General features: G+C 37.3%; 1 protein-coding gene across 3 annotated transcripts in view; it reads right to left on the bottom strand.

Annotated features, from left to right (window-relative positions):
* slc4a3 (solute carrier family 4 member 3) overlaps positions 1-18,914 on the bottom strand; it is a 379,295-nt gene that overhangs the window by 170,001 nt on the left and 190,380 nt on the right. For 2 of the 3 annotated variants that reach the window (XM_067444495.1, XM_067444497.1), the window contains exon 24: positions 13,690-13,798. The exons of the other annotated variant lie outside the window; for it this stretch is intronic. The gene's annotated coding sequence lies outside the window, so the exon portion shown is untranslated. Of the gene's footprint in view, positions 1-13,689; positions 13,799-18,914 lie in introns of those variants that run through there. 3 annotated transcript variants of the gene reach the window in all.

The raw sequence follows: 18,914 nt of genomic DNA, 5'->3' as shown, positions 1-18,914 counted from the left end.
GAAAGGGTATAAAAGAAGAAAATCTAATGATATGGCCTCCTTGTTCACCTGATCTGAACCCCATTGAGAACCTGTGGTCCATCATCAAATGTGCGATTTACAAGGAGGGAAAACAGTACACCTCTCTGAACAGTGTCTGGGAGGCTGTGGTTGCTGCTGCACGCAATGTTGATGGTGAACAGATCAAAACACTGACAGAATCATGGATGGCAGGCTTTTGAGTGTCCTTGCAAAGAAAGGTGGCTATATTGGTCACTGATTTGTTTTTGTTTGGTTTTTGAATGTCAGAAATGTATATTTGTGAATGTTCAGATGTTATATTGGTTTCACTGGTAAAAATAAAAGTTTTTTGTTAAGTTGCCTAAAAATTATGCACAGTAATAGTCACCTGCACACACAGATATCCCCCTAAAATAGCTAAAACTAAAAACTAAAAATTCCAAAAATATTCAGCTTTGATATTAATGAGTTTTTTGTGTTCATTGAGAACATGGTTGTTGTTCAATAATAAAATGAATCCTCAAAAATACAACTTGCCTAATAATTCTGCACTCCCTGTACAATAGGATTAAGTTGTCTAAACATAACTGGTGTGTGCATGTGATAAATCTTTCTGTTTTTATATTTGTGATATAGGCTACTTATTCGTTACCTGGCCCTACAGTGTAATGTAATACAAGGATAATCAGAGGTTTTCACATATTGACTTTTGCAGGCAAGAGTAGATGAAGAAAGTAGCTTGAGCCTAACCATGAAAAGGAAGGCTAAAAGTACGAATATTACTAGCTTTTTTGCTAAAAAAAAAAATCCTAAGAAGTACACAGGAGGAAGAGGGTGAGGGAAATGAAGAAGGCAGTAAACTGGAGAGACCAGGAGGGTCAGAGCAGGAGAAGACAGAAGGAGACAAGGAAATAAGTGACAGAGAAGAGGAAATAAGTGAAGGAGACGAGGAAAAAGAAGAATCAGTGAGAGATGAAGAGGAGGCTCCAGATTCAGATAGAGGGATAAGGAGGAGGAAGATGACAGAGAGGAAGAGAGTAGACCTTCAATTCCCACAAATCTTGTACTTTTTTATATTTTAATTTTGCTTTTTATACTGTTTTGTTTTGTTCGAACGCTGGGCTTATTACCGTTGTGAATTAAAAAGCTTTGTAGTGTGTAAGGGCATGATTAAACAATAAGTACTGCAGTTTAAAAGTGGTTTTGTGTTTGTTTTGTTAAAGCAATTCACATATAGGGATTTCCATGTACCGTCTACACCTGCCACCCTGCCAAGACCTCTTGCCACCCCTTTGCCCCCCCATGTAAAATTTTCTAGATCCGCCACTGGTCCTATCCATATCTGTATGAAAGTCAAAACTTTTGATTTTCTGTTGGTCTTAGTACACAATGTAACTGCAGAATAGTCAAGTTTTAAATAGGAAAAATATTATCTTTGAAAAAGTAAAGTCTTTGGTCATTTTTATAACTCTAAGGGACTTGGAAAATGAGCCTATTTTAAAAAGAAGTGGAGTGTTCCTTTAATATTTATAGCAGCATCTGATAAGCCCCATTCACACAGAAATTAAAGAAAATACACTGATAATGTGTGCCGGGATTTGTACCGGAATCTTTGATTTTAGTTCATTCACACTGCCAGTGATTTTCTGAAATCTGTGAATGCATTCACACATATCTTGTAAAAATATTATAAAGACATGACACCAGGATGTCTTCACAGCATCTTAAGTTTGCTTATGATCTGTGATTTCCATGGGAAACCACGCTTGTGCATTTATTTATTTATTTATTTATTTCTGATTCAATCCTAAACTAGTGTATCGTTTACCATTCCACAAAGCCAGGTAGCAATATCTGCTTCCACGATATCACTATGTCACACCCATTATGGCACTGATCTGTCCTTAAAGGGGTACTTCAGCGCTGGGAAGATGAATCTGTATTTGAACTGGGTCATCAATGCAGTAGAAATGTGAAATTATTTTTGAATTTGGTGCTTTCTAGACTGAGAAAAGACAGAAAATGTATTTTTGTACATGGGGATGAAAGACTACAATTCCCAGAATGCTTCGCTGCCCTGTGCCATTCCCCAACGCCACCAACTTGATTACAGCGACTGAGTTAGAGAAGACACTACAATTAAAAACTGAACGTGTCTGTTCAATATAATGAGTGGGTTACCGCGCGAGTATCACAGCACTGAGCACTAACTGCAGGAGTGATGAGAGCTGAGGTAATCGCGACTACACTCGCGGCATACATTCACAACGCGAGTTCAGTCTGGCGCGTTTCAGTTCATGCCTTTACAAGCTTAACTTTCATAGAAATTAATTTGAGAAGTTAAAAGACTTACATTGCACACCATAGCTCCGTTTAAATGAGTGCCTGCCAGCTGAGCTCTCCCTGCAAGCTGAGTGTTATCTCCCATCCCCCATGCGCGAGTTCAAAACATAAGGAAATGGCTCCCTCTGCTGGCTGTAGTCTTTAGCCTTTGGGCAAACATTCCTCCTATGATGCAAAAATCGTCAATTTGCATCATAGGAGGAATTTTTCTTGAAATAAAATGCATAAATCTCTTGTCTCAGGGAGATATGAGGGGGGAAAGCACAATAATTTGAATATACTCCAGGGTTTCTACTGATACAAAGCCATATGCTAATCGCTGAAGTAACCCTTTAATTTACACATGCCACATTCTGGGACTGATCCCGGCAATGTTACTAGGTCCCCATCCCAGAATCCATCCCGGAAGGCACAGAAGGCACTCTAGCAAAGTTCTAGGATCAACAATCTGTGTGAAAGCGGTTATAATGTCTGAAATTGTTAAAGTATTCAGTATTTCTTTTCAAGTGCCTACTCTGCTCTGATTGGTCAGACCGCCCAGTCTGCTGTAATTGGTCTACCAATCACATTGCTTGTTGGGAATGAAACACCCAGTACACCCATTACCACAGTAATGATAGCTTCCATTCTGTATCAATTCAAGCCAGAGATCTCATCCTTTTGAAGTATGCTAAATATTTGCTTTTGCATCACAGAAAACAGCATCTTCTCAACATGTCGACAACACGAACCAAAACTCTTCCAGGCCTCAGCTACAACTACAATGTATGAGGTGTTTTTTTTTTTGTATTTGCTATATTATACACTAGATGAAAGAAAGGTAACGTCAGATAAAGCATAATAGGGCCACTTTAAAGTATTTGAAGACAATTAACTTTTACAAATTTGAAACAACTTATCCAGGTTGACTAATTCATGCCTACCATGCAATAGGCATCAGCTAAAAATTGGAATACACTAGCTAAATATATAAATGGTAAATCAAGAGCCTTTAAAAAGATGGCATTGATCATAATTTCCACATCACCTGGAGATGATGAGAGAGAGGAAAGTGCATTCAGAGTTAGTTTTTCTGTGGCCCTTAAGAGCCCGATTTGTCCTAAACATAATTCCTCTCTGCTATCGCCATAGTAACAAAAACTTGTCACCATGGCTACGCTAAATTAATACAAAAACATGCCAAAATACATTGGCAAAGACCTCGGTGACAAACATCAGTGACTATGGCTACAGTCAATGAGTACAAAAGCTCCCTTCCTACTGTAGGCCGTGCCCCTATAGGAACTGCCTGGATGCAGTATTCTTCCCAAAGCTTACACATTCTCGTGGTGGGAAGAGGGCAAAAGCAACCAACAGGGAAGCCAGATAAAATCTATGCCTTCGAAATCTCTGAAAGCCCATTCAGGGCCGAGCTCAACCCTGGGTTTCTGAATGGGGCCGTTAACTAAGCTTTTAACTATCTCAAGGAGAGATATCTCTAGTGCGTGTTCATTCTGGCTTTGAATTTTCCAGGAATTCAAGGTCTGAATCTGCTCATATGAAAGAAGTACCTGAATAGCAATTACTGTTTAAACTAGCTGCAAAATATACTTAAACTACTGATAATATCAAAACAAAAGTAAAGTCGCTCTTGATGCCAGCTGAAGAAACCATGTTTAAAAATATATTTTGCTTGTTTTAGACTGATTTGGGTAATTTGCTAACTGGTAGGAGACCAGGTGGCCATCTTATATCAGCTTACGACCAACAACCCATCACAGATTTGCACAGAGTTTGGTAATATAAAAACATATGGCCCAAACCTTAATCTAACCATAAAGTTCAAGACCTTACCCAATCCCTATACCCAACCATGATTGATGACTGTAATACATTAAATAAATAAATATAAAACTTTTTATTTCAAGGCTTTTAGATTTCAAAGATTTCTCTTTAAAGGGGGGTGAAATGCTGTTTCATGCATACTGAGCTTTTTACACTGTTAAAGGCTTGGATTCCCATCCTAAACATAGACAAAGTTTCAAAAACTAATGTTGGACGTTTGATGGAGTATTTCTGTGTCAAAAATACTCCTTCCGGTTTCTCAAGTTTCAGCGAGTTTTTCGAGTATGGGTCCACTTGACGTCGACAGAGCGGAAGGTCCTTGTATGGGCCGTACGGGCTCTTCTCCCGGTAGGGTGCGTGCGTGCGTGACCAGAGCGAGAGAGGAAATGCACGGCCATAAACATTGCTCTCAGGTGCAGATCCACTCGTCTGAGCAACACTTCTGTGGCGCCGCGCTCCACTTTATTCCTATGGGTGACATCAAGCAACTTCAACGCTTCAGCACAGCATTCCGGGAAGGCAGCGCTGCATTTGAACCGATTTGAACGCAGAAATGACAAGAAGCGTCACATTCAGTCGCGTCGCAAAAGTGGATCTCCATGGTCACTGCTATCACAGGACTTCACGAAATCAACAGTTACCAAAGAAGTGTGTTTTTGACAGAGCGGTCCCAATGATAAAGGTTTACGGTCTTGCGCGGTGAGTAAAACTGCTTCAAATGTCTGTGTTGTTGGCTATCGTCGCATAAGTAAACATCAGTAAACAACACGATCGTGTATAACGTTAGTTAATTTATCAATGGAGCATGCGATCTATGGTGTGTGTTTAAATACATTTGTTTAGCTGACCAATATAGGTGTCAGTTTGTTTATTGTAAAACCACCCAAGATAAAACTAGGGGAGGTTCTCACAAAGCGTGCTTCGTCATTCAAATGCGCTAACGGTTACTCCAGTGTTGTTCTATGTAGAACGTTACACTAGTCTGACGTGCAAAACCATTTTGCTTGCTACTTCTAATGTTTAGTCGAATACAATAGTCCATAAACCGAATCATGTCCTCATAAACTGCGAGTAAAGACACACAAATGTTGACAGGCCACTAAATACAGTACATACCACAGAGACGGACGTCCTGCTGTTGTTGCTCCTCCTGTTCAATTTATTTCATCCTCCGGATCTGATTCTGGATCATATCTGTATTAGTTGAATCTGGGTAGCGTTTTCTTCTCTACGCTTGAGGACGTCACCGCTTTGTGTGCGCTCGTCATTCTTTAGCTCCGCCCACACGATACGCCACCAGCCGCTCAGTTTTTTCCGGAAAGACTCGGTACAGCCTATATTTCTTTTATAAATATAATAAAACTAAAGACTTTTCTGAGATATAGAATTGTATTGCATCCTTCATAGGTACTCAAGATTGACATGAGATTTACTGAAACTGAGTGTTTCACCCCCCCTTTAAGAGTCTCTTTTAGAGTCTATAAAAAAGGATTACAAATACATTTTTGCAGATGTTCACAACCCATTTACTTTGGTAATTGGACATATTTATAAGTGAAACAGAACATTAAATTTATAGAGGGTTAATGAAAACTGAACATTACGTATCAAAATGGAGCCAGGTTAATGAAGGAGGAAAAGACTGTTTTCAGTCGCTTGAAATATTATGCACCAATGAACCACATGCAATAAGACCAGGAAAAGTAAAAAGGATCATTTTTGATTTCATGTTGACTTTAAACACTCTGAAACTGTGAGGGCTAATAGTTCAGACCTGGGATGGTCGGGTGAATATATTGCTCAGGTTGCAAAAATAACAAACAGATTTGACAGTAGCGCCGAGACATCTTCCCTGGGAGCTGAACTGGGAGCCAAAAAGTTTCATTCACCAAGCTGAAATTGCACATAAATTACCTTGAAGTGCTTCATGCTCTCGTTGACTGTGTTTCTCTGGTTCCACCCTGGCTGGCAACTCCAGCAGCATACTAAAATCGGAAAATAAAAATGGTAATGAGAGAAACTGTATCCTCTTCCAAATAAAATCTCATGCTAAGTGAACTTTCTCCACGGCTGAGGTAGAACCATTGTGAAACCATTGTGCATTTAAGTGGCCTTAATGTTTACTTGCTTATCAGTGCTGTCGCAGCAAAGTTTGTCTTTATAATTACACCCAAGTGTCGCATTAAGACAAGGGAGTAAACAGGTCACTGCCAGGTTTATGGTTGACAAAGTTTGGTTAAGGATTTGCCTTAACCCTTTGCAGAGACGGGAGCCTCTCGTATGCGGGTTCGAAAATGAGGGCCCTTGATAAACATCCTTCTTACCACAGGAAAATTTGCAACATAATTATATACTCTGTAAAGCCTCCGTGTCCTCTCTAGAATTATTTGAGTCTCTGCAGAACTGTAGACGCAGTTGGGATCCACGACCAAACTGCAATTCTTACCCACCGACTGGTCGTAAACTAAAAACCAAGAACCAGACGATTCCCCTACAAATGGCTGCCATGTTCGACACAAGTCCCAGCATTCCTCTTGGCTGGGTCAGTGAAAGAGAAAGCAGAACATACCACTGGTGTGGCCTCATTGTGGTCAAAGCGCAAGCCACCTTTCTGAATGGGCGAGCACAAGACTCTAACAATACATCCATTGTAGTGTGCGCATGGTGCATATCTTTGGTGGGGTGTACTGTCAGAGAAGACAGATTGCTAGAATGAAAAAAAGCAATTGCGCTTAAATAATGATGACATCATGAAGGACAGCAGAGCGTGTCAAACCTTCACTGGTTTGTGCGGGCCAGGAGTCTGACAGGCCTAGAGGAAAGAAACAAGCAATAATGCAGGGCACAGTCGCCTGGTTTGTTCCTCCTGGGGGAAATAAAGACTCACGTATGTGCCACAACACAAGAGGTTATCTCTTGCAATGAGCAGCATCAGTAATATATAAGACACAGATGTTCAATAATAGATCCTTAGTGTACACAACAGGCCGGGGCACCAATATTAAAATTCCACAGTATTTTGTCTAACTAAACAAGGAGGTTGTGTGCTTTTTTTACATTTTAAACTTTCTTTAATGTTGCTGTTGTTATTTTGTATATGTTTTTGAAAAATTAATTTCAAAAAATCTAATTATATTCTTTGTACATTTTATCAATATTAAGAATTTACTTGCATGTGTGACTAAACTAAAGTTGCAAACTAAAGTATTTTTTTGGCCCATATTGCAACATAGGCCTACATGGCTTGCTTTCTTTCTCTTATGCTGTTTAGAATTCGTCCCACTTGTGAGGACGATGAAATGAGCACCATTTTATCATAGTATTCGTGGTTAAGTTGTTCCCTTAACTTGTTTACGGGATAATTTCAAAAGATGGAACACGAAAAATCACGTTCAACACAACCACCCTAAATAGCATACATTATTTGACCTACATTAAGTTACACGTTTGACATGTTTCAGTAAATTTGCTCGTATAAAAATCACCAGGGCACCTTGGCCTATATAGCTAATCAGAGAAAGTTTGTCTGACACAAAAATAGCACACAAAACGCTGAGATTAAATCTAAAATACATTATATAGTATTATAGTTTAACACAAAATTATTTATTATTACTTAAACATGGTTAAAGACCACATTAACGTACCGTAAATAATTTATTCGATGACGAGTGAACTTGAGGTAGACATCCGGCCTAAATAATCCCTATTTCCCTTGGATATATTTAATTCGAATTTACTTCTTTCTTCACTTCTAACGTTAAATATCCACACAAGCCTAATATGTTCGACATATTTGTCTGCAATTAAATCATTAACACTAGGGATGCACCGAATATTCGGCAACCGAAATTATTCGGCCGAAAATAGCCAAAAAAAGCACTTTCGGCATTCGGCCGAATAAGTAAAAAGGCCGAATAATTTTGGCCGAACAATGACGTTTTTAATGACGCGATCAAAAAGTAACCCACGTAGAGTAAGAGATGCGTGCTTTATGCAGCAAACATGTCAGCAGTGTGGAAGCACTGTTTAGTGCTGAAATTTAGTGCTCATGTCATCGATGAGAAGAGGAACCGACTTTCATGTGAGAAAGCAGAGAAGCTACTTTTCATAAAGAAGAACCTGCCACTTTTCCTGAAGAAGTAGGCTAAGTAGGCTTATGTCTAAGACAGTTATTTATTTGTTGTGGGTTCATCCACATTTTTTGCACTATTCAATGCACATTAGTTGTTGTAGACATACAGAGTTACATTCTTTCAGCAGTCAGTTATAGGCCTAACATAGGCTATTCAAGAAGGGGGGCTTCTAAGATGGCCAAATAAAAATATATTTTTTATTTTACTAATTATTTATTTTAAGTTATGTTGTGCTTAGTTTGTATAATATCTGCTGGAATGTTAAAAAAAATTCAGTGTTAAATAAATATTTTGAAATTGTATTTTTGTTATTTGATTTATTTCTCTGAAAAGCAACACAAAATAGTAAAAAGCAAATTTTTACTATTTAATTATTATAATGGTAAAAAAAAATTGCCAAATAAATGGAAAAAATGCGAAACACCGCGTTCGGTATTCGGCCTTCGGTCTTCGGCCAAGCATTTCATTATTATTCGGTTTCGGCTTCGGCCAAGAATTTCATTTCGGTGCATCCCTAATTAACACTTACCTGACGAGTGAACTGCACCCTCAAAATTGCTGATGCTGCCTCTCTGGTGAAACTCGCGAAGTCCTTTGATCTCAATCCTTCCGCGAAATCAAACGAGCAATACAGATCCTTCCGCGTAGTCAAACAAGCTCTTGTACGTATTCATTAAAATTAGGCAGATTAAATTCCACAATTAACTACATATGTTCATGAATTATGTAGGCTATATATGTAATATGTAAGTGTTGTAGGATCCATCTTCTCATCATAATGCAGATACCACCATAAACAAAACATCGACAATACATCTAATTTCACAAACATTGTTTTGATATATGCTACTATCAAATGTTTCTAACAGCCCATTTCAACAGCACAAACAAAAATCTATTTACCATAGTAAAATATTGTGTGTAAAATATTGTGTTGGCCATAGCCTACTTTTATAAAATATTGACTGGATTCGTGTTTTTTAGTCCAGTCAACATTTGAAATTCTAAATGTTACCTGGATTTGAAAATCAATGATCAATTAATTTAATGCTTTTCAAATATATTTCTACAGACTTAATAATATATCTTCTTAACTAGGCACAAGTAAGAAAATTAGTTCAACATATATTTTTTTGCTCTTCCAACATTTTATTAATTGGAGTTTTTAGAGTGCAGTTTAAACATTTGATATGTCATCTATGTTGTATTCTTAATAAAATATTGAAATTTTAAACAACCACATCATTGCATTCTGTTTTCATTCACAATTTGCTCAGTGTCCCAACTTTTTTGGAATTGGGTTTGTAAATCCAGCTATAGTGTCACATGATCTATCAAATCATAATAAGCAGTTTTTTTTTTTTTTTTTTTTACATTTTTATTATTATCAGTGCTAAAAAATAAAAAAATAAAATTAAAATTAAAAATAAAATAAAAAAGTTTGAGAACAGCATTTATTTAAAGTATAAACATTTTGTAACATTTTTTACAGAAAAGCCTGCAAATTCCATCTGGGTCTAGTCACAACTATCCATCTTATAATGTCCTTTAAAAAAAAAGGCCCCTTAGGCACTTTATAAGTAGGATAATCTTCAGTCAGGAGTGATTTAGTCAACCCTGTGCTATTTATAAGGTCAGGAAACGTGGGCTAGCTGAGAACAAATTCTACATACGTTGTCTGAAAGACTATTTTGTAGTCATGGTCAGGTCAACATGTCTCAATAAATAAATAAAAATAGGGACCAAAATGATATATGCAGTTAAACCAAAAATGTTATATATGGTGCACGTCATCTGGTCCACAAATGCACATCTTTTTTGATACATTGATACAAAAAAAAAAAAAAAAACATGTGTATTTAAAAAAAATCTCTCTATTTTTACAAATTGCTGCGCATTATTTTAATTAAGAATTTTGCACTTGCAAGTTGAAAGGCATTTGGTCTTAGGGCTTTACTGGGTGGCTGAGCATGAGGTAGAGCAATAGAAAAGAATGAGCTGTGTGAGTTTAAGACATCCAGCAGCCTCATTGTCTCTCTGATGCTGATCTATTCATCAGGCAAGCCATGTAATCCCAGGAATTAGGCTGAGATGAACTATGGAAAGATGGGTCACTGTGACCACCAGTAGGCTACTACTGGCCAATCGTAAAACATCTGGACACAAACTATGCCTCGATTCTACAATCTAACCTTTTTTTTTAATAAAAAACAAACTTAAAGAAAAGCTGAGAGCATCTCAACCAGTGGTAATTTAACCAATACTGACTAAACCAGCGGGGCAGGTGGAAGTGTTCAGAAAAATACTTCAAATTCATTATTTTTGCAATATAGTTGCACAGAAATTACAGAAACTACTCAATTTAAATGGATAGATACAAGAGGAAAGAATAAAACCTGTAAGGCAGATGTTGTTGTTGTCGTTATCTGAAACTATAAAGGGATAGTTCATCCAGAAATGAAAATTACTCACCCTTATGTCATTCCAAACCCATAAGACTTTAGTTTATCCTCGAAATACAAAATAAAATGTTTTGGATTAAATCTGAGCGATTTCTCTCCCTCCACTGACAGCTACACAACTGACACTTTCAAACCCCAGAAACATATAAAGACATAATTAAATTAATCCATGTGACCCAAGTGGTTTAACCAAATTTTTATGAAGTGACACATACTTTTTTTTTAAGGTGAAGCGGAGCTAGTTGATATATTTAACTTTTGCGTATCTGGACAGCAAAACTCTGAACACATCTTTCTTTCTTAAGAATGATTTCAGCGCCCTTCTTTGTTCTTTTCTCAAAGAAAAGCTTAAAGCTACACTGTGTAACTTTTTTAGTTTATTCTTAGCTAAAATCACTTAGTTCTTTCAAAAATATATGTGCTCATTAATGTATATTTACTTCTTTCAAGTAATAATGTATTCTCGTAATTTTATAATATACCATTGAAAATGCATAAGTGTTAGGGGTTCGGATGGCGGTCGCCATGTTGCTCCTCCATCTTGAAAGTACATTTGCCAAAGAGGAACATACCCGTAAATTCAAGCTTCGCTTTTCGCGTTTTTACACTCGATGGCACTGTGTCGAATGTGAAGAGGAGGATTGCTTGAGGCTGCTATATGATGATGGAGGATCACTCTTAATCCCCTTTCACACTGCACGTCGGACCCGCAATATTCCCGGAGCATTGCCGGGTCGCCTTCTGTGTGAAAGCAACCACGTCCCGGAATTGATTACCGAATTCGACTCGGGTCGGGGACCTAGTAACATTGCGGGATATGTATCAGAGTCGCCAAGGAAGCGGAAAAGAGAATTAAGACGGCAACGCAACAGGCAAATCAACAAGACAAAAGTAAATATTGGAGTGGCCTTTCCAAGATGGAAAGAGCTCATGAGGAGCAACGATTTTAAAAAGGACGCCGACGTTGCCTGCTTTCTTCTCGACAGGTAATATTAATTCAGCCTATTTGTGTATATTGGAAGTTTTATTGTTGCTTGGCTAATTATATCATGGTGTGCTGTGCATAACACTAGAACGACGTCTAGGATAGTTTTCCTCGCGTCAATGATGAAAAAGTATTGTTTACCTTATAACATAAATCCGTGTTCTATGACGGATAACATGAGATTAATATTTTAATTGCATTATAATTTGTTTGCCTTACGCTAGTGGTGTTGTACAATATACAGAATAATGATAGCACTGATAAAAGTTACTTTACTAAGAGCTTGCATTCGTCTGGGAACCTGATAGCTGATGTTAGCAATGAACTGGTTAAAAATAACGAAAACGTAAAACTATTATTCATTTTACATAGATTAATTTGATCATAGATAATTTGGTAAATTAAATAACTGCAAATTATAATAGTTTTCAAAAATTACCTCATCACTTGAGTTGAAGCAACACTCACCGAAGAGGTCGAACTGAAAGCCATGACTAAATCGGCCACCGTAGGAGTTGAAACGAAATCGAAATTGAGAGGAGCAGAAACTATTATACACTGGATGGTCATATACCTTTTCACCACTAGATGGGAGAAAATATCACACAGTGTAGCTTTAACTTAAAGTGTTCCAGAGTCACGGTCAAATCCGTTTCAAAAGACCGCTGTTTGCTAGCTTCTTTGTTTACAAGTAGCACACGGATCCGTCACAGCTCTGCCGTCATTATCTTGAGCCCGCCCATCGACTCTATACACGATGTGATTGGCCTGACCAGAGTTTGGTTTTTCCAGCTCCCAATCCAACGGAGTTTCTAGACTACGCTGCATGGCTGCAAATTTGATTTGCAGCTGCTATGATGCGTCTAGATTTCTAGGCTAGTATTTGATACTAATTAATACAAATATTATTTGCAAATAGTCCCAAAATGACTATTTACCATAATATTTTCCCCCATTGTTCAAGACACAGTTACGGCCTTGGTTCACTCAACAATGTCTTCTCTCGTGTCAACAAGCATTGTGGTGCTCTCGTGAACCAGTGTTGGAGATTAATATTTAGTAAATAAAATAGTAAATATGTGGGCTTTTTCACACTCGTTTTACAAGTACTCGTGTCACTTATAAATGAGTTTAAACCACATGGATTACTTTAAGGGGGGGTGAAATGCTGTTTCATGCATACTGATCTTTTTACACTGTTAAAGACTTGGATTCCCATCCTAAACATAGTCAAAGTTTCAAAAACTAACGTTGGACGTTTGATGGAGTATTTCTGTTTCAAAAATACTCCTTCCGGTTTCTCACAAGTTTCGGAGAGTTTTTTTTCGAGTATGGCTTGGCTTGACGTGAACAGAGCGGAAGGTCTATGGGCCGTACGGGCTCTTCTCCCGGTAGGGTGCGCGTGCGTGACTAGAGCGAGAGAGGAAATGCACGCCCATAAACACTCTCTCAGGTGCAGATCCACTCGTCCGTGAACACTTATGTCGTTATAGTCCGCGCCGCGCTCCACTTTATTCCTATGGGTGACATCAAGCGACTTCAACGCTTCAGCACAGCATTCCGGGAAGGCAGCGCTGCATTTGAACCGATTTGAACGCAGAAATGATGGGAAGCTTCACAACATCGCTTCAGTCGCGTCGCAAAGTGGATTTCCACTGTCACTGCTGTCACAGGACTTCACCAAATCATACCAAAGAAGTGTGTTTTTGACGGAGCGGTCCCAGCGATAAAGGTTCGGTCCTGCTTTGGAAGCAGCCGGTGAGTAAAACTGCTTCAAATGTCTATGCTGTCAGCTATCGTCGCGTGAGTAAACATCAGTAAACGACATGATCGCGTGCTTCGTCATTCAAATGCGCTAATGGACTCCATTGTTGTTCTATGTAAAACGTTACACTAGTCTGACGTACAAAACCATTTTGCTTGCTACTGCTAAGGTTTAGTCGCATACAATAGTCCATAAACCGAATCATGTCCTCATAAACTGCGAGTAAACACACACAAATGTTGACAGGTCACTAAATACAGTACATACCACAGAGACGGACGTCCTGCTGTTGCTGTTTCTCCTGTTCAATTTATTTCAGCTTCCGAATGATTCTGGATCATATATCTATTAGCTGAGATCGATAGCCATGGGTTTCTCCACGCTTGAGGACGTCACCGCTTTGTTCGCACTCTTCATTCTTTAGCCCCGCCCACACGATACGCCTCCAGGCGCTCGTTTTTTCCGAAAAAGACTCGGTACAGCCCATATTTGTTTTATAAATATAATAAAACTAAAGACTTTTCGGGAGATATAAAGAATGCAATACTATGCCTACTCTATAGGTACTCAAGATTGACATGAAAGATTGACTGAAACTGAGTGTCCGTTCCCCCCCCCCATAATAGCTATAATAGCTAACGCGACTGTCAAGATATGGCTCGCACAGTGTTCAGAGCATAGGTTCAGAGTCCGCGCCAGCAGCAGCAGCGCGCGTTTTTTGTGAGCGTGGCATTTCTGTTGCGTGTCATACCCCGGGGCGTCTGCTGCTATTAATGTACAGGGAAGCCCTATACTTCATGTTAAATATAAATATGTTGCCTATTGATACAGAAAGACAACGTCGGCAGTAGCCGGCCCATACCATATCCATGGTATTGACGGCAAAAGGCTACAGAATATTTCGTTCTGCATTGACAAGTTTAATATTTCAAAATCGATAATTATATATTTTTTTTATTATTACAATTAGGCCTATATCTGCATTTATGTTAACCTACAGACTTTCAAACATGAAAATGTCATTTTTATTAATATGTATACGTGTCAAAATGGCATATAAACATCTTCTCCTATTATATTTCGCCTGGAAACGCTTCCAACACGCTCGCGTGTCGCTTGAAAATGGGCGTATCTTCTATTTGAAGCATGCACGCGTTTTCCGCGCGGCTCCGACCGACGCAGGCAGTATCTGGTTGTTTAAACCACATGTATAAATTTTACTCCTGGCAAACGGTTAAAAAAATAAACGTGCGAGAGCGTGTTATGGGCTATATGTTGTAGTCAGATAGATATGATGGTGCTGCAACACTCATCTTCAATAAAAATGAATGAGACTAAATGATCTTACCAGTGCACTTAGGTCGCTCTCTCTCTCTTATGTGGTCTTTGAATGTGAAATGAGTTGCTGAATAAAATGCATCTAATCTTATGCTTTCGTTGCTGTAAACTCCGTTAAATGAGCATATACCACGGGAATTGAAGATCGCATTTATATTCACTTTGCGTAGGTGTAAGGTAGGCTATAAGACAACATGCATGTTCTTTTTTTATTTTTATTTGTTTAGCTCTGTTTGCGAGAGCCGCGTTGCCTGACAAGCCAGACCCACATCAAGATGCACTTGCGGGCAAATTAAATTTGCTGCCGCTAGGGTGCGTCTAGATTTCTAGGCTAAGAGCCGCGAGCAGAATCAGCCTGTCTCAGCTCGTCAAAAATGCCTTTTACTGTGGTGGTAAAAGTAGACGAAATTAACTAAAATTGTGATGCTTGAAGTGTTTTATATCTATGGATTTTATTATAGGCAAGACAAGTCAAGAGTTGATTTGAGAGACTAAATCCATTAAATATGCGGTTAACTCACTGTCGGCCGCTGGCCACTTGGTCATCACTTAAAAGAAATAAAACTTTAATTTAACAAACAAAAAAATGCTCTAAACATTTTTCTAAATTAACTTAATAAAGAAACAAAACTAAATATAACTACTTTGACATTAAAAACAAAACAGAAATATTTTAATGGCTGCTACAATGTAAAAAAAAAAAGAAAAAAAAACACACAGGCTCCAGTCAGACTCGGACCGAGAATTTTGATAAGCTGTCGGACACGGGCCGGGCTAGGGCCTCAGCGTCTCGGGCCAGGGCCGGGCTTGGGCCTAGATTTGAGGCCCGTGCAGGGCTCTACCGAGGATGAACAGAAGTCTTACGGGTTTGGAACAGCATGAAGGGGAGTAATTAGTGACAGAATTTTCATTTTTTGAGTGAACTATCCCTTTAAAAATGTTTTTGTTAATTGAGATAAAGCTGAAAGACAATATAAGTATTTGATGAAAAATGTGTTTCCTTTGGCAACTAACTGAAATAAAATCATTTTAAACCAAAGTACTAACATGACAAAAGCACAAAATTACTCAAACGAATAAATACTATAATAATAGCATATAAATAAATGTAAAATAACACCAGAGCAGCTCACCACACACAAAACACCACAGCCACACATTAACATACAGTACATGTTAACGCTTGAAATCATTAGTTTGTGTAAACAGTGCGACGCCCACAAGACTGACTGAATAAAAGACAGATGGACGCATTACACGACGAGAGACATTCATTTACCAATTAAGGCGTTTTTCATTGTGACGCAGACATGATGGAGTACGAGACATTCCTACACTGATGTTCACAGACCACATCCTACTCATAATATTTGTACATAGACACCTTTCTTCCACTGACAGCATTTTTCCATCGATTTTTCACTATGTGGGCGACTACATTCGCAAGCTGAAGAAACATTTAGGCATCGTAAATATTCATCCAGACAACACAATTAAAACAGGATTAAGATTGAGATAAGATTGCATTACATGCTACTTTTTGCAATCATTGACAGAACTATAAAAGTTCTCAAATATGACAAAAACACAAACAAACAGCAAAAGATGCATCTAAGTCATGTCATTAAGCCATTAGAGCAAAAATAAACATTTTATACTGCAACCGGGCCTGTTCTACGAGACATTTTACACAACAACAGTTAAGCACACAAAGTAAGGCCGAAACATAATTTAAACGCTTAATGGCAATAACCCAGTACTCTAGGGGGCGATAAAGTTCAAATGTCTGTCATTCATCCCCATGTGTTGCTATTCAAGTAGCTAGATATAAACATTTACAATTATACAACTATCTTGCTCAACTAAATACACGTCAAGTATCAAACACGTAAACTTTATTAATTATAACTTGATTATTATTTAGACAATGGTAAGAAATAATGCTTTACAATTAGCAATTTCTTATTGAATGATAAAGAGTTATTTAAGTGAATTTCAATATTTTGAAACATTGATGTGATCATATCAAAGAGATTCAGTCATTTAGAGAGCTACAATCAAAGCAAAGCCTGGCTCATACTCACAGATGCCTGTGCTGATGCTTTCCCTCCAAAATGAAGTCACTTCCTGTCATGATGTCATGAGGGAAGTGGCTGCTGTTAGTTAAAAGGATTTCAATATGAAAAATTATGTTGAGGACAGGACAATCTTACAAATAGATTTTGACCAATTATGGCAATTTCTCTGAGAAGATATGAAAATAATACTTTAAGCATATTGATTTGCGATAGTAACACTTTCTTAATATATGCTTCTATATGAATGTAAGTATTTTTACGTTTAAAGTTCACCTGCTCAGACCAAAATAAAGTGAAATAATTTATCTGTAATAATTTATCACTTAAACAAATCATTGTGATAAAATAAAAACAACAGAACACTGTAAAAAATTATTTCGAAAAAAAGTTACCTGGTTGCCTTAAAATTTTGAGTTCATTGAAATTAAAATTTTGAGTTTATACAATGAACATTTTTGGAGATTCGACAAGCTTTATTAAAATATTATTAAAAGATTTTTATCAATGTGATGATTTATCACATTTTTTATGTGGTTTATACAAAAATATTTTGAGTTTCAACAAAAAACAAATTTCCTTCATTGTATCAACTCAAATTTTTAAGTTCAATAAACACAACATTTTAAGGCAACCAGGTTACTTACTTTTTTAAGTTAAACCAACAAAAACCAACAATTTTTTTTACAGTTTATGTTTTTATTATATTACAATATTTAATACAATTTTATAAATAATATTAGGCTTATAAATGAAATAAGACTTTTTAATAATAATATTGTATCCAATATATTAAAGTCAAGGTATGCACAATATTTTTAAATTGAAAAAAAAAATAATAATTGTAAAATGTATAAAATCATATTTTTAATATCTTTAAAAAAAAACATATTTTTCAGATAATTTTTCATTCAATATATTAAACATTACATGCAAAAAAGTTTTATAAAATAAAAAGTTAAAAAAAATTAGTTTTAAAAAAGTATAAAATAATATTTTAATATATTTAAAAAATATATGACTTATTTTTTATCCAATATATTAAAACTTGATGTGCACAATATTTTATAAAATAACAAATTGTTTTACAAGTCTTAATATCTTTAAAAAATAAAGTAAAAACTATTCAAACGTGATATGCAGGGAAAATAAGGGAGCAGCCTCACATAAATGAGTCAATATCATCAATAAACCACATCCACGTGATACCATGGCAGTGGGTAGAGTTCACACCAGTAATTTGCAACAGTTTATCTCCTCATTAGTGAGCGTATAACAGTTCCAGCTTGTTTCCAGTAACTTGTGCACTCTACATCCATTAAGTTTGTTTTATATCCAGGCAGGGATAAATACGCTGTGAGTGAACCGGGGCAAGCTGATATCTTATACGACTGGAAAACAGTCCCGGTTTAGGTCCAGAATGGTAGATCATGCCTGTTTTCATGCAGGGGAAAAAAATGAAAACAGGTATAAGTCAATGAACAGCAAAACATATTTCCAAGCTTACTGGACAACATGAGTGACCAATGCCAGGAAGAAGGGCACTGTGGAGTATAAAGATGACATCAGTCAAACGACACTTACTCAGGCCTACTTTATTGAAATATGAAAATCAAAACAACATATAGCCTATAGGCCTGTACAGATAAGGTTTTCTAAACATGCCAACAGTATGTACATTCTTGACAGCTGATTTCTGTCTCTTCGACTCCTGAGTGTGAGATGTGTAAAGCAGCACTGTGTAAATCTCTGGTAATGAAACATTCAGCGTCTACAGGCCAATGTTCATGCCACGGTGAGCCTCTTTCCATTGCTAACAGCTCCTTCTAGTGGTCAAAATCTCAGAGGTGAACTAAATTCAGCAGCAAGAGACCCACACTGACACTCAGCATTGTACAGCTGGGTAAAAGCAAGGGACAGCATGCATGTATGAAAAACACAGAACAATCAAATGAAATTAAATATTGTGTGCAGTTCTTTCAACTT

This window comes from Pseudorasbora parva, chromosome 5, assembly GCF_024679245.1.
Source record: "Pseudorasbora parva isolate DD20220531a chromosome 5, ASM2467924v1, whole genome shotgun sequence".
NCBI classification, from domain to species: Eukaryota; Metazoa; Chordata; class Actinopteri; order Cypriniformes; family Gobionidae; genus Pseudorasbora; species Pseudorasbora parva.
The sequence above is the reverse complement of the archived record's forward strand: the minus strand, read 5'-3'. Positions and strand labels throughout refer to the sequence as shown.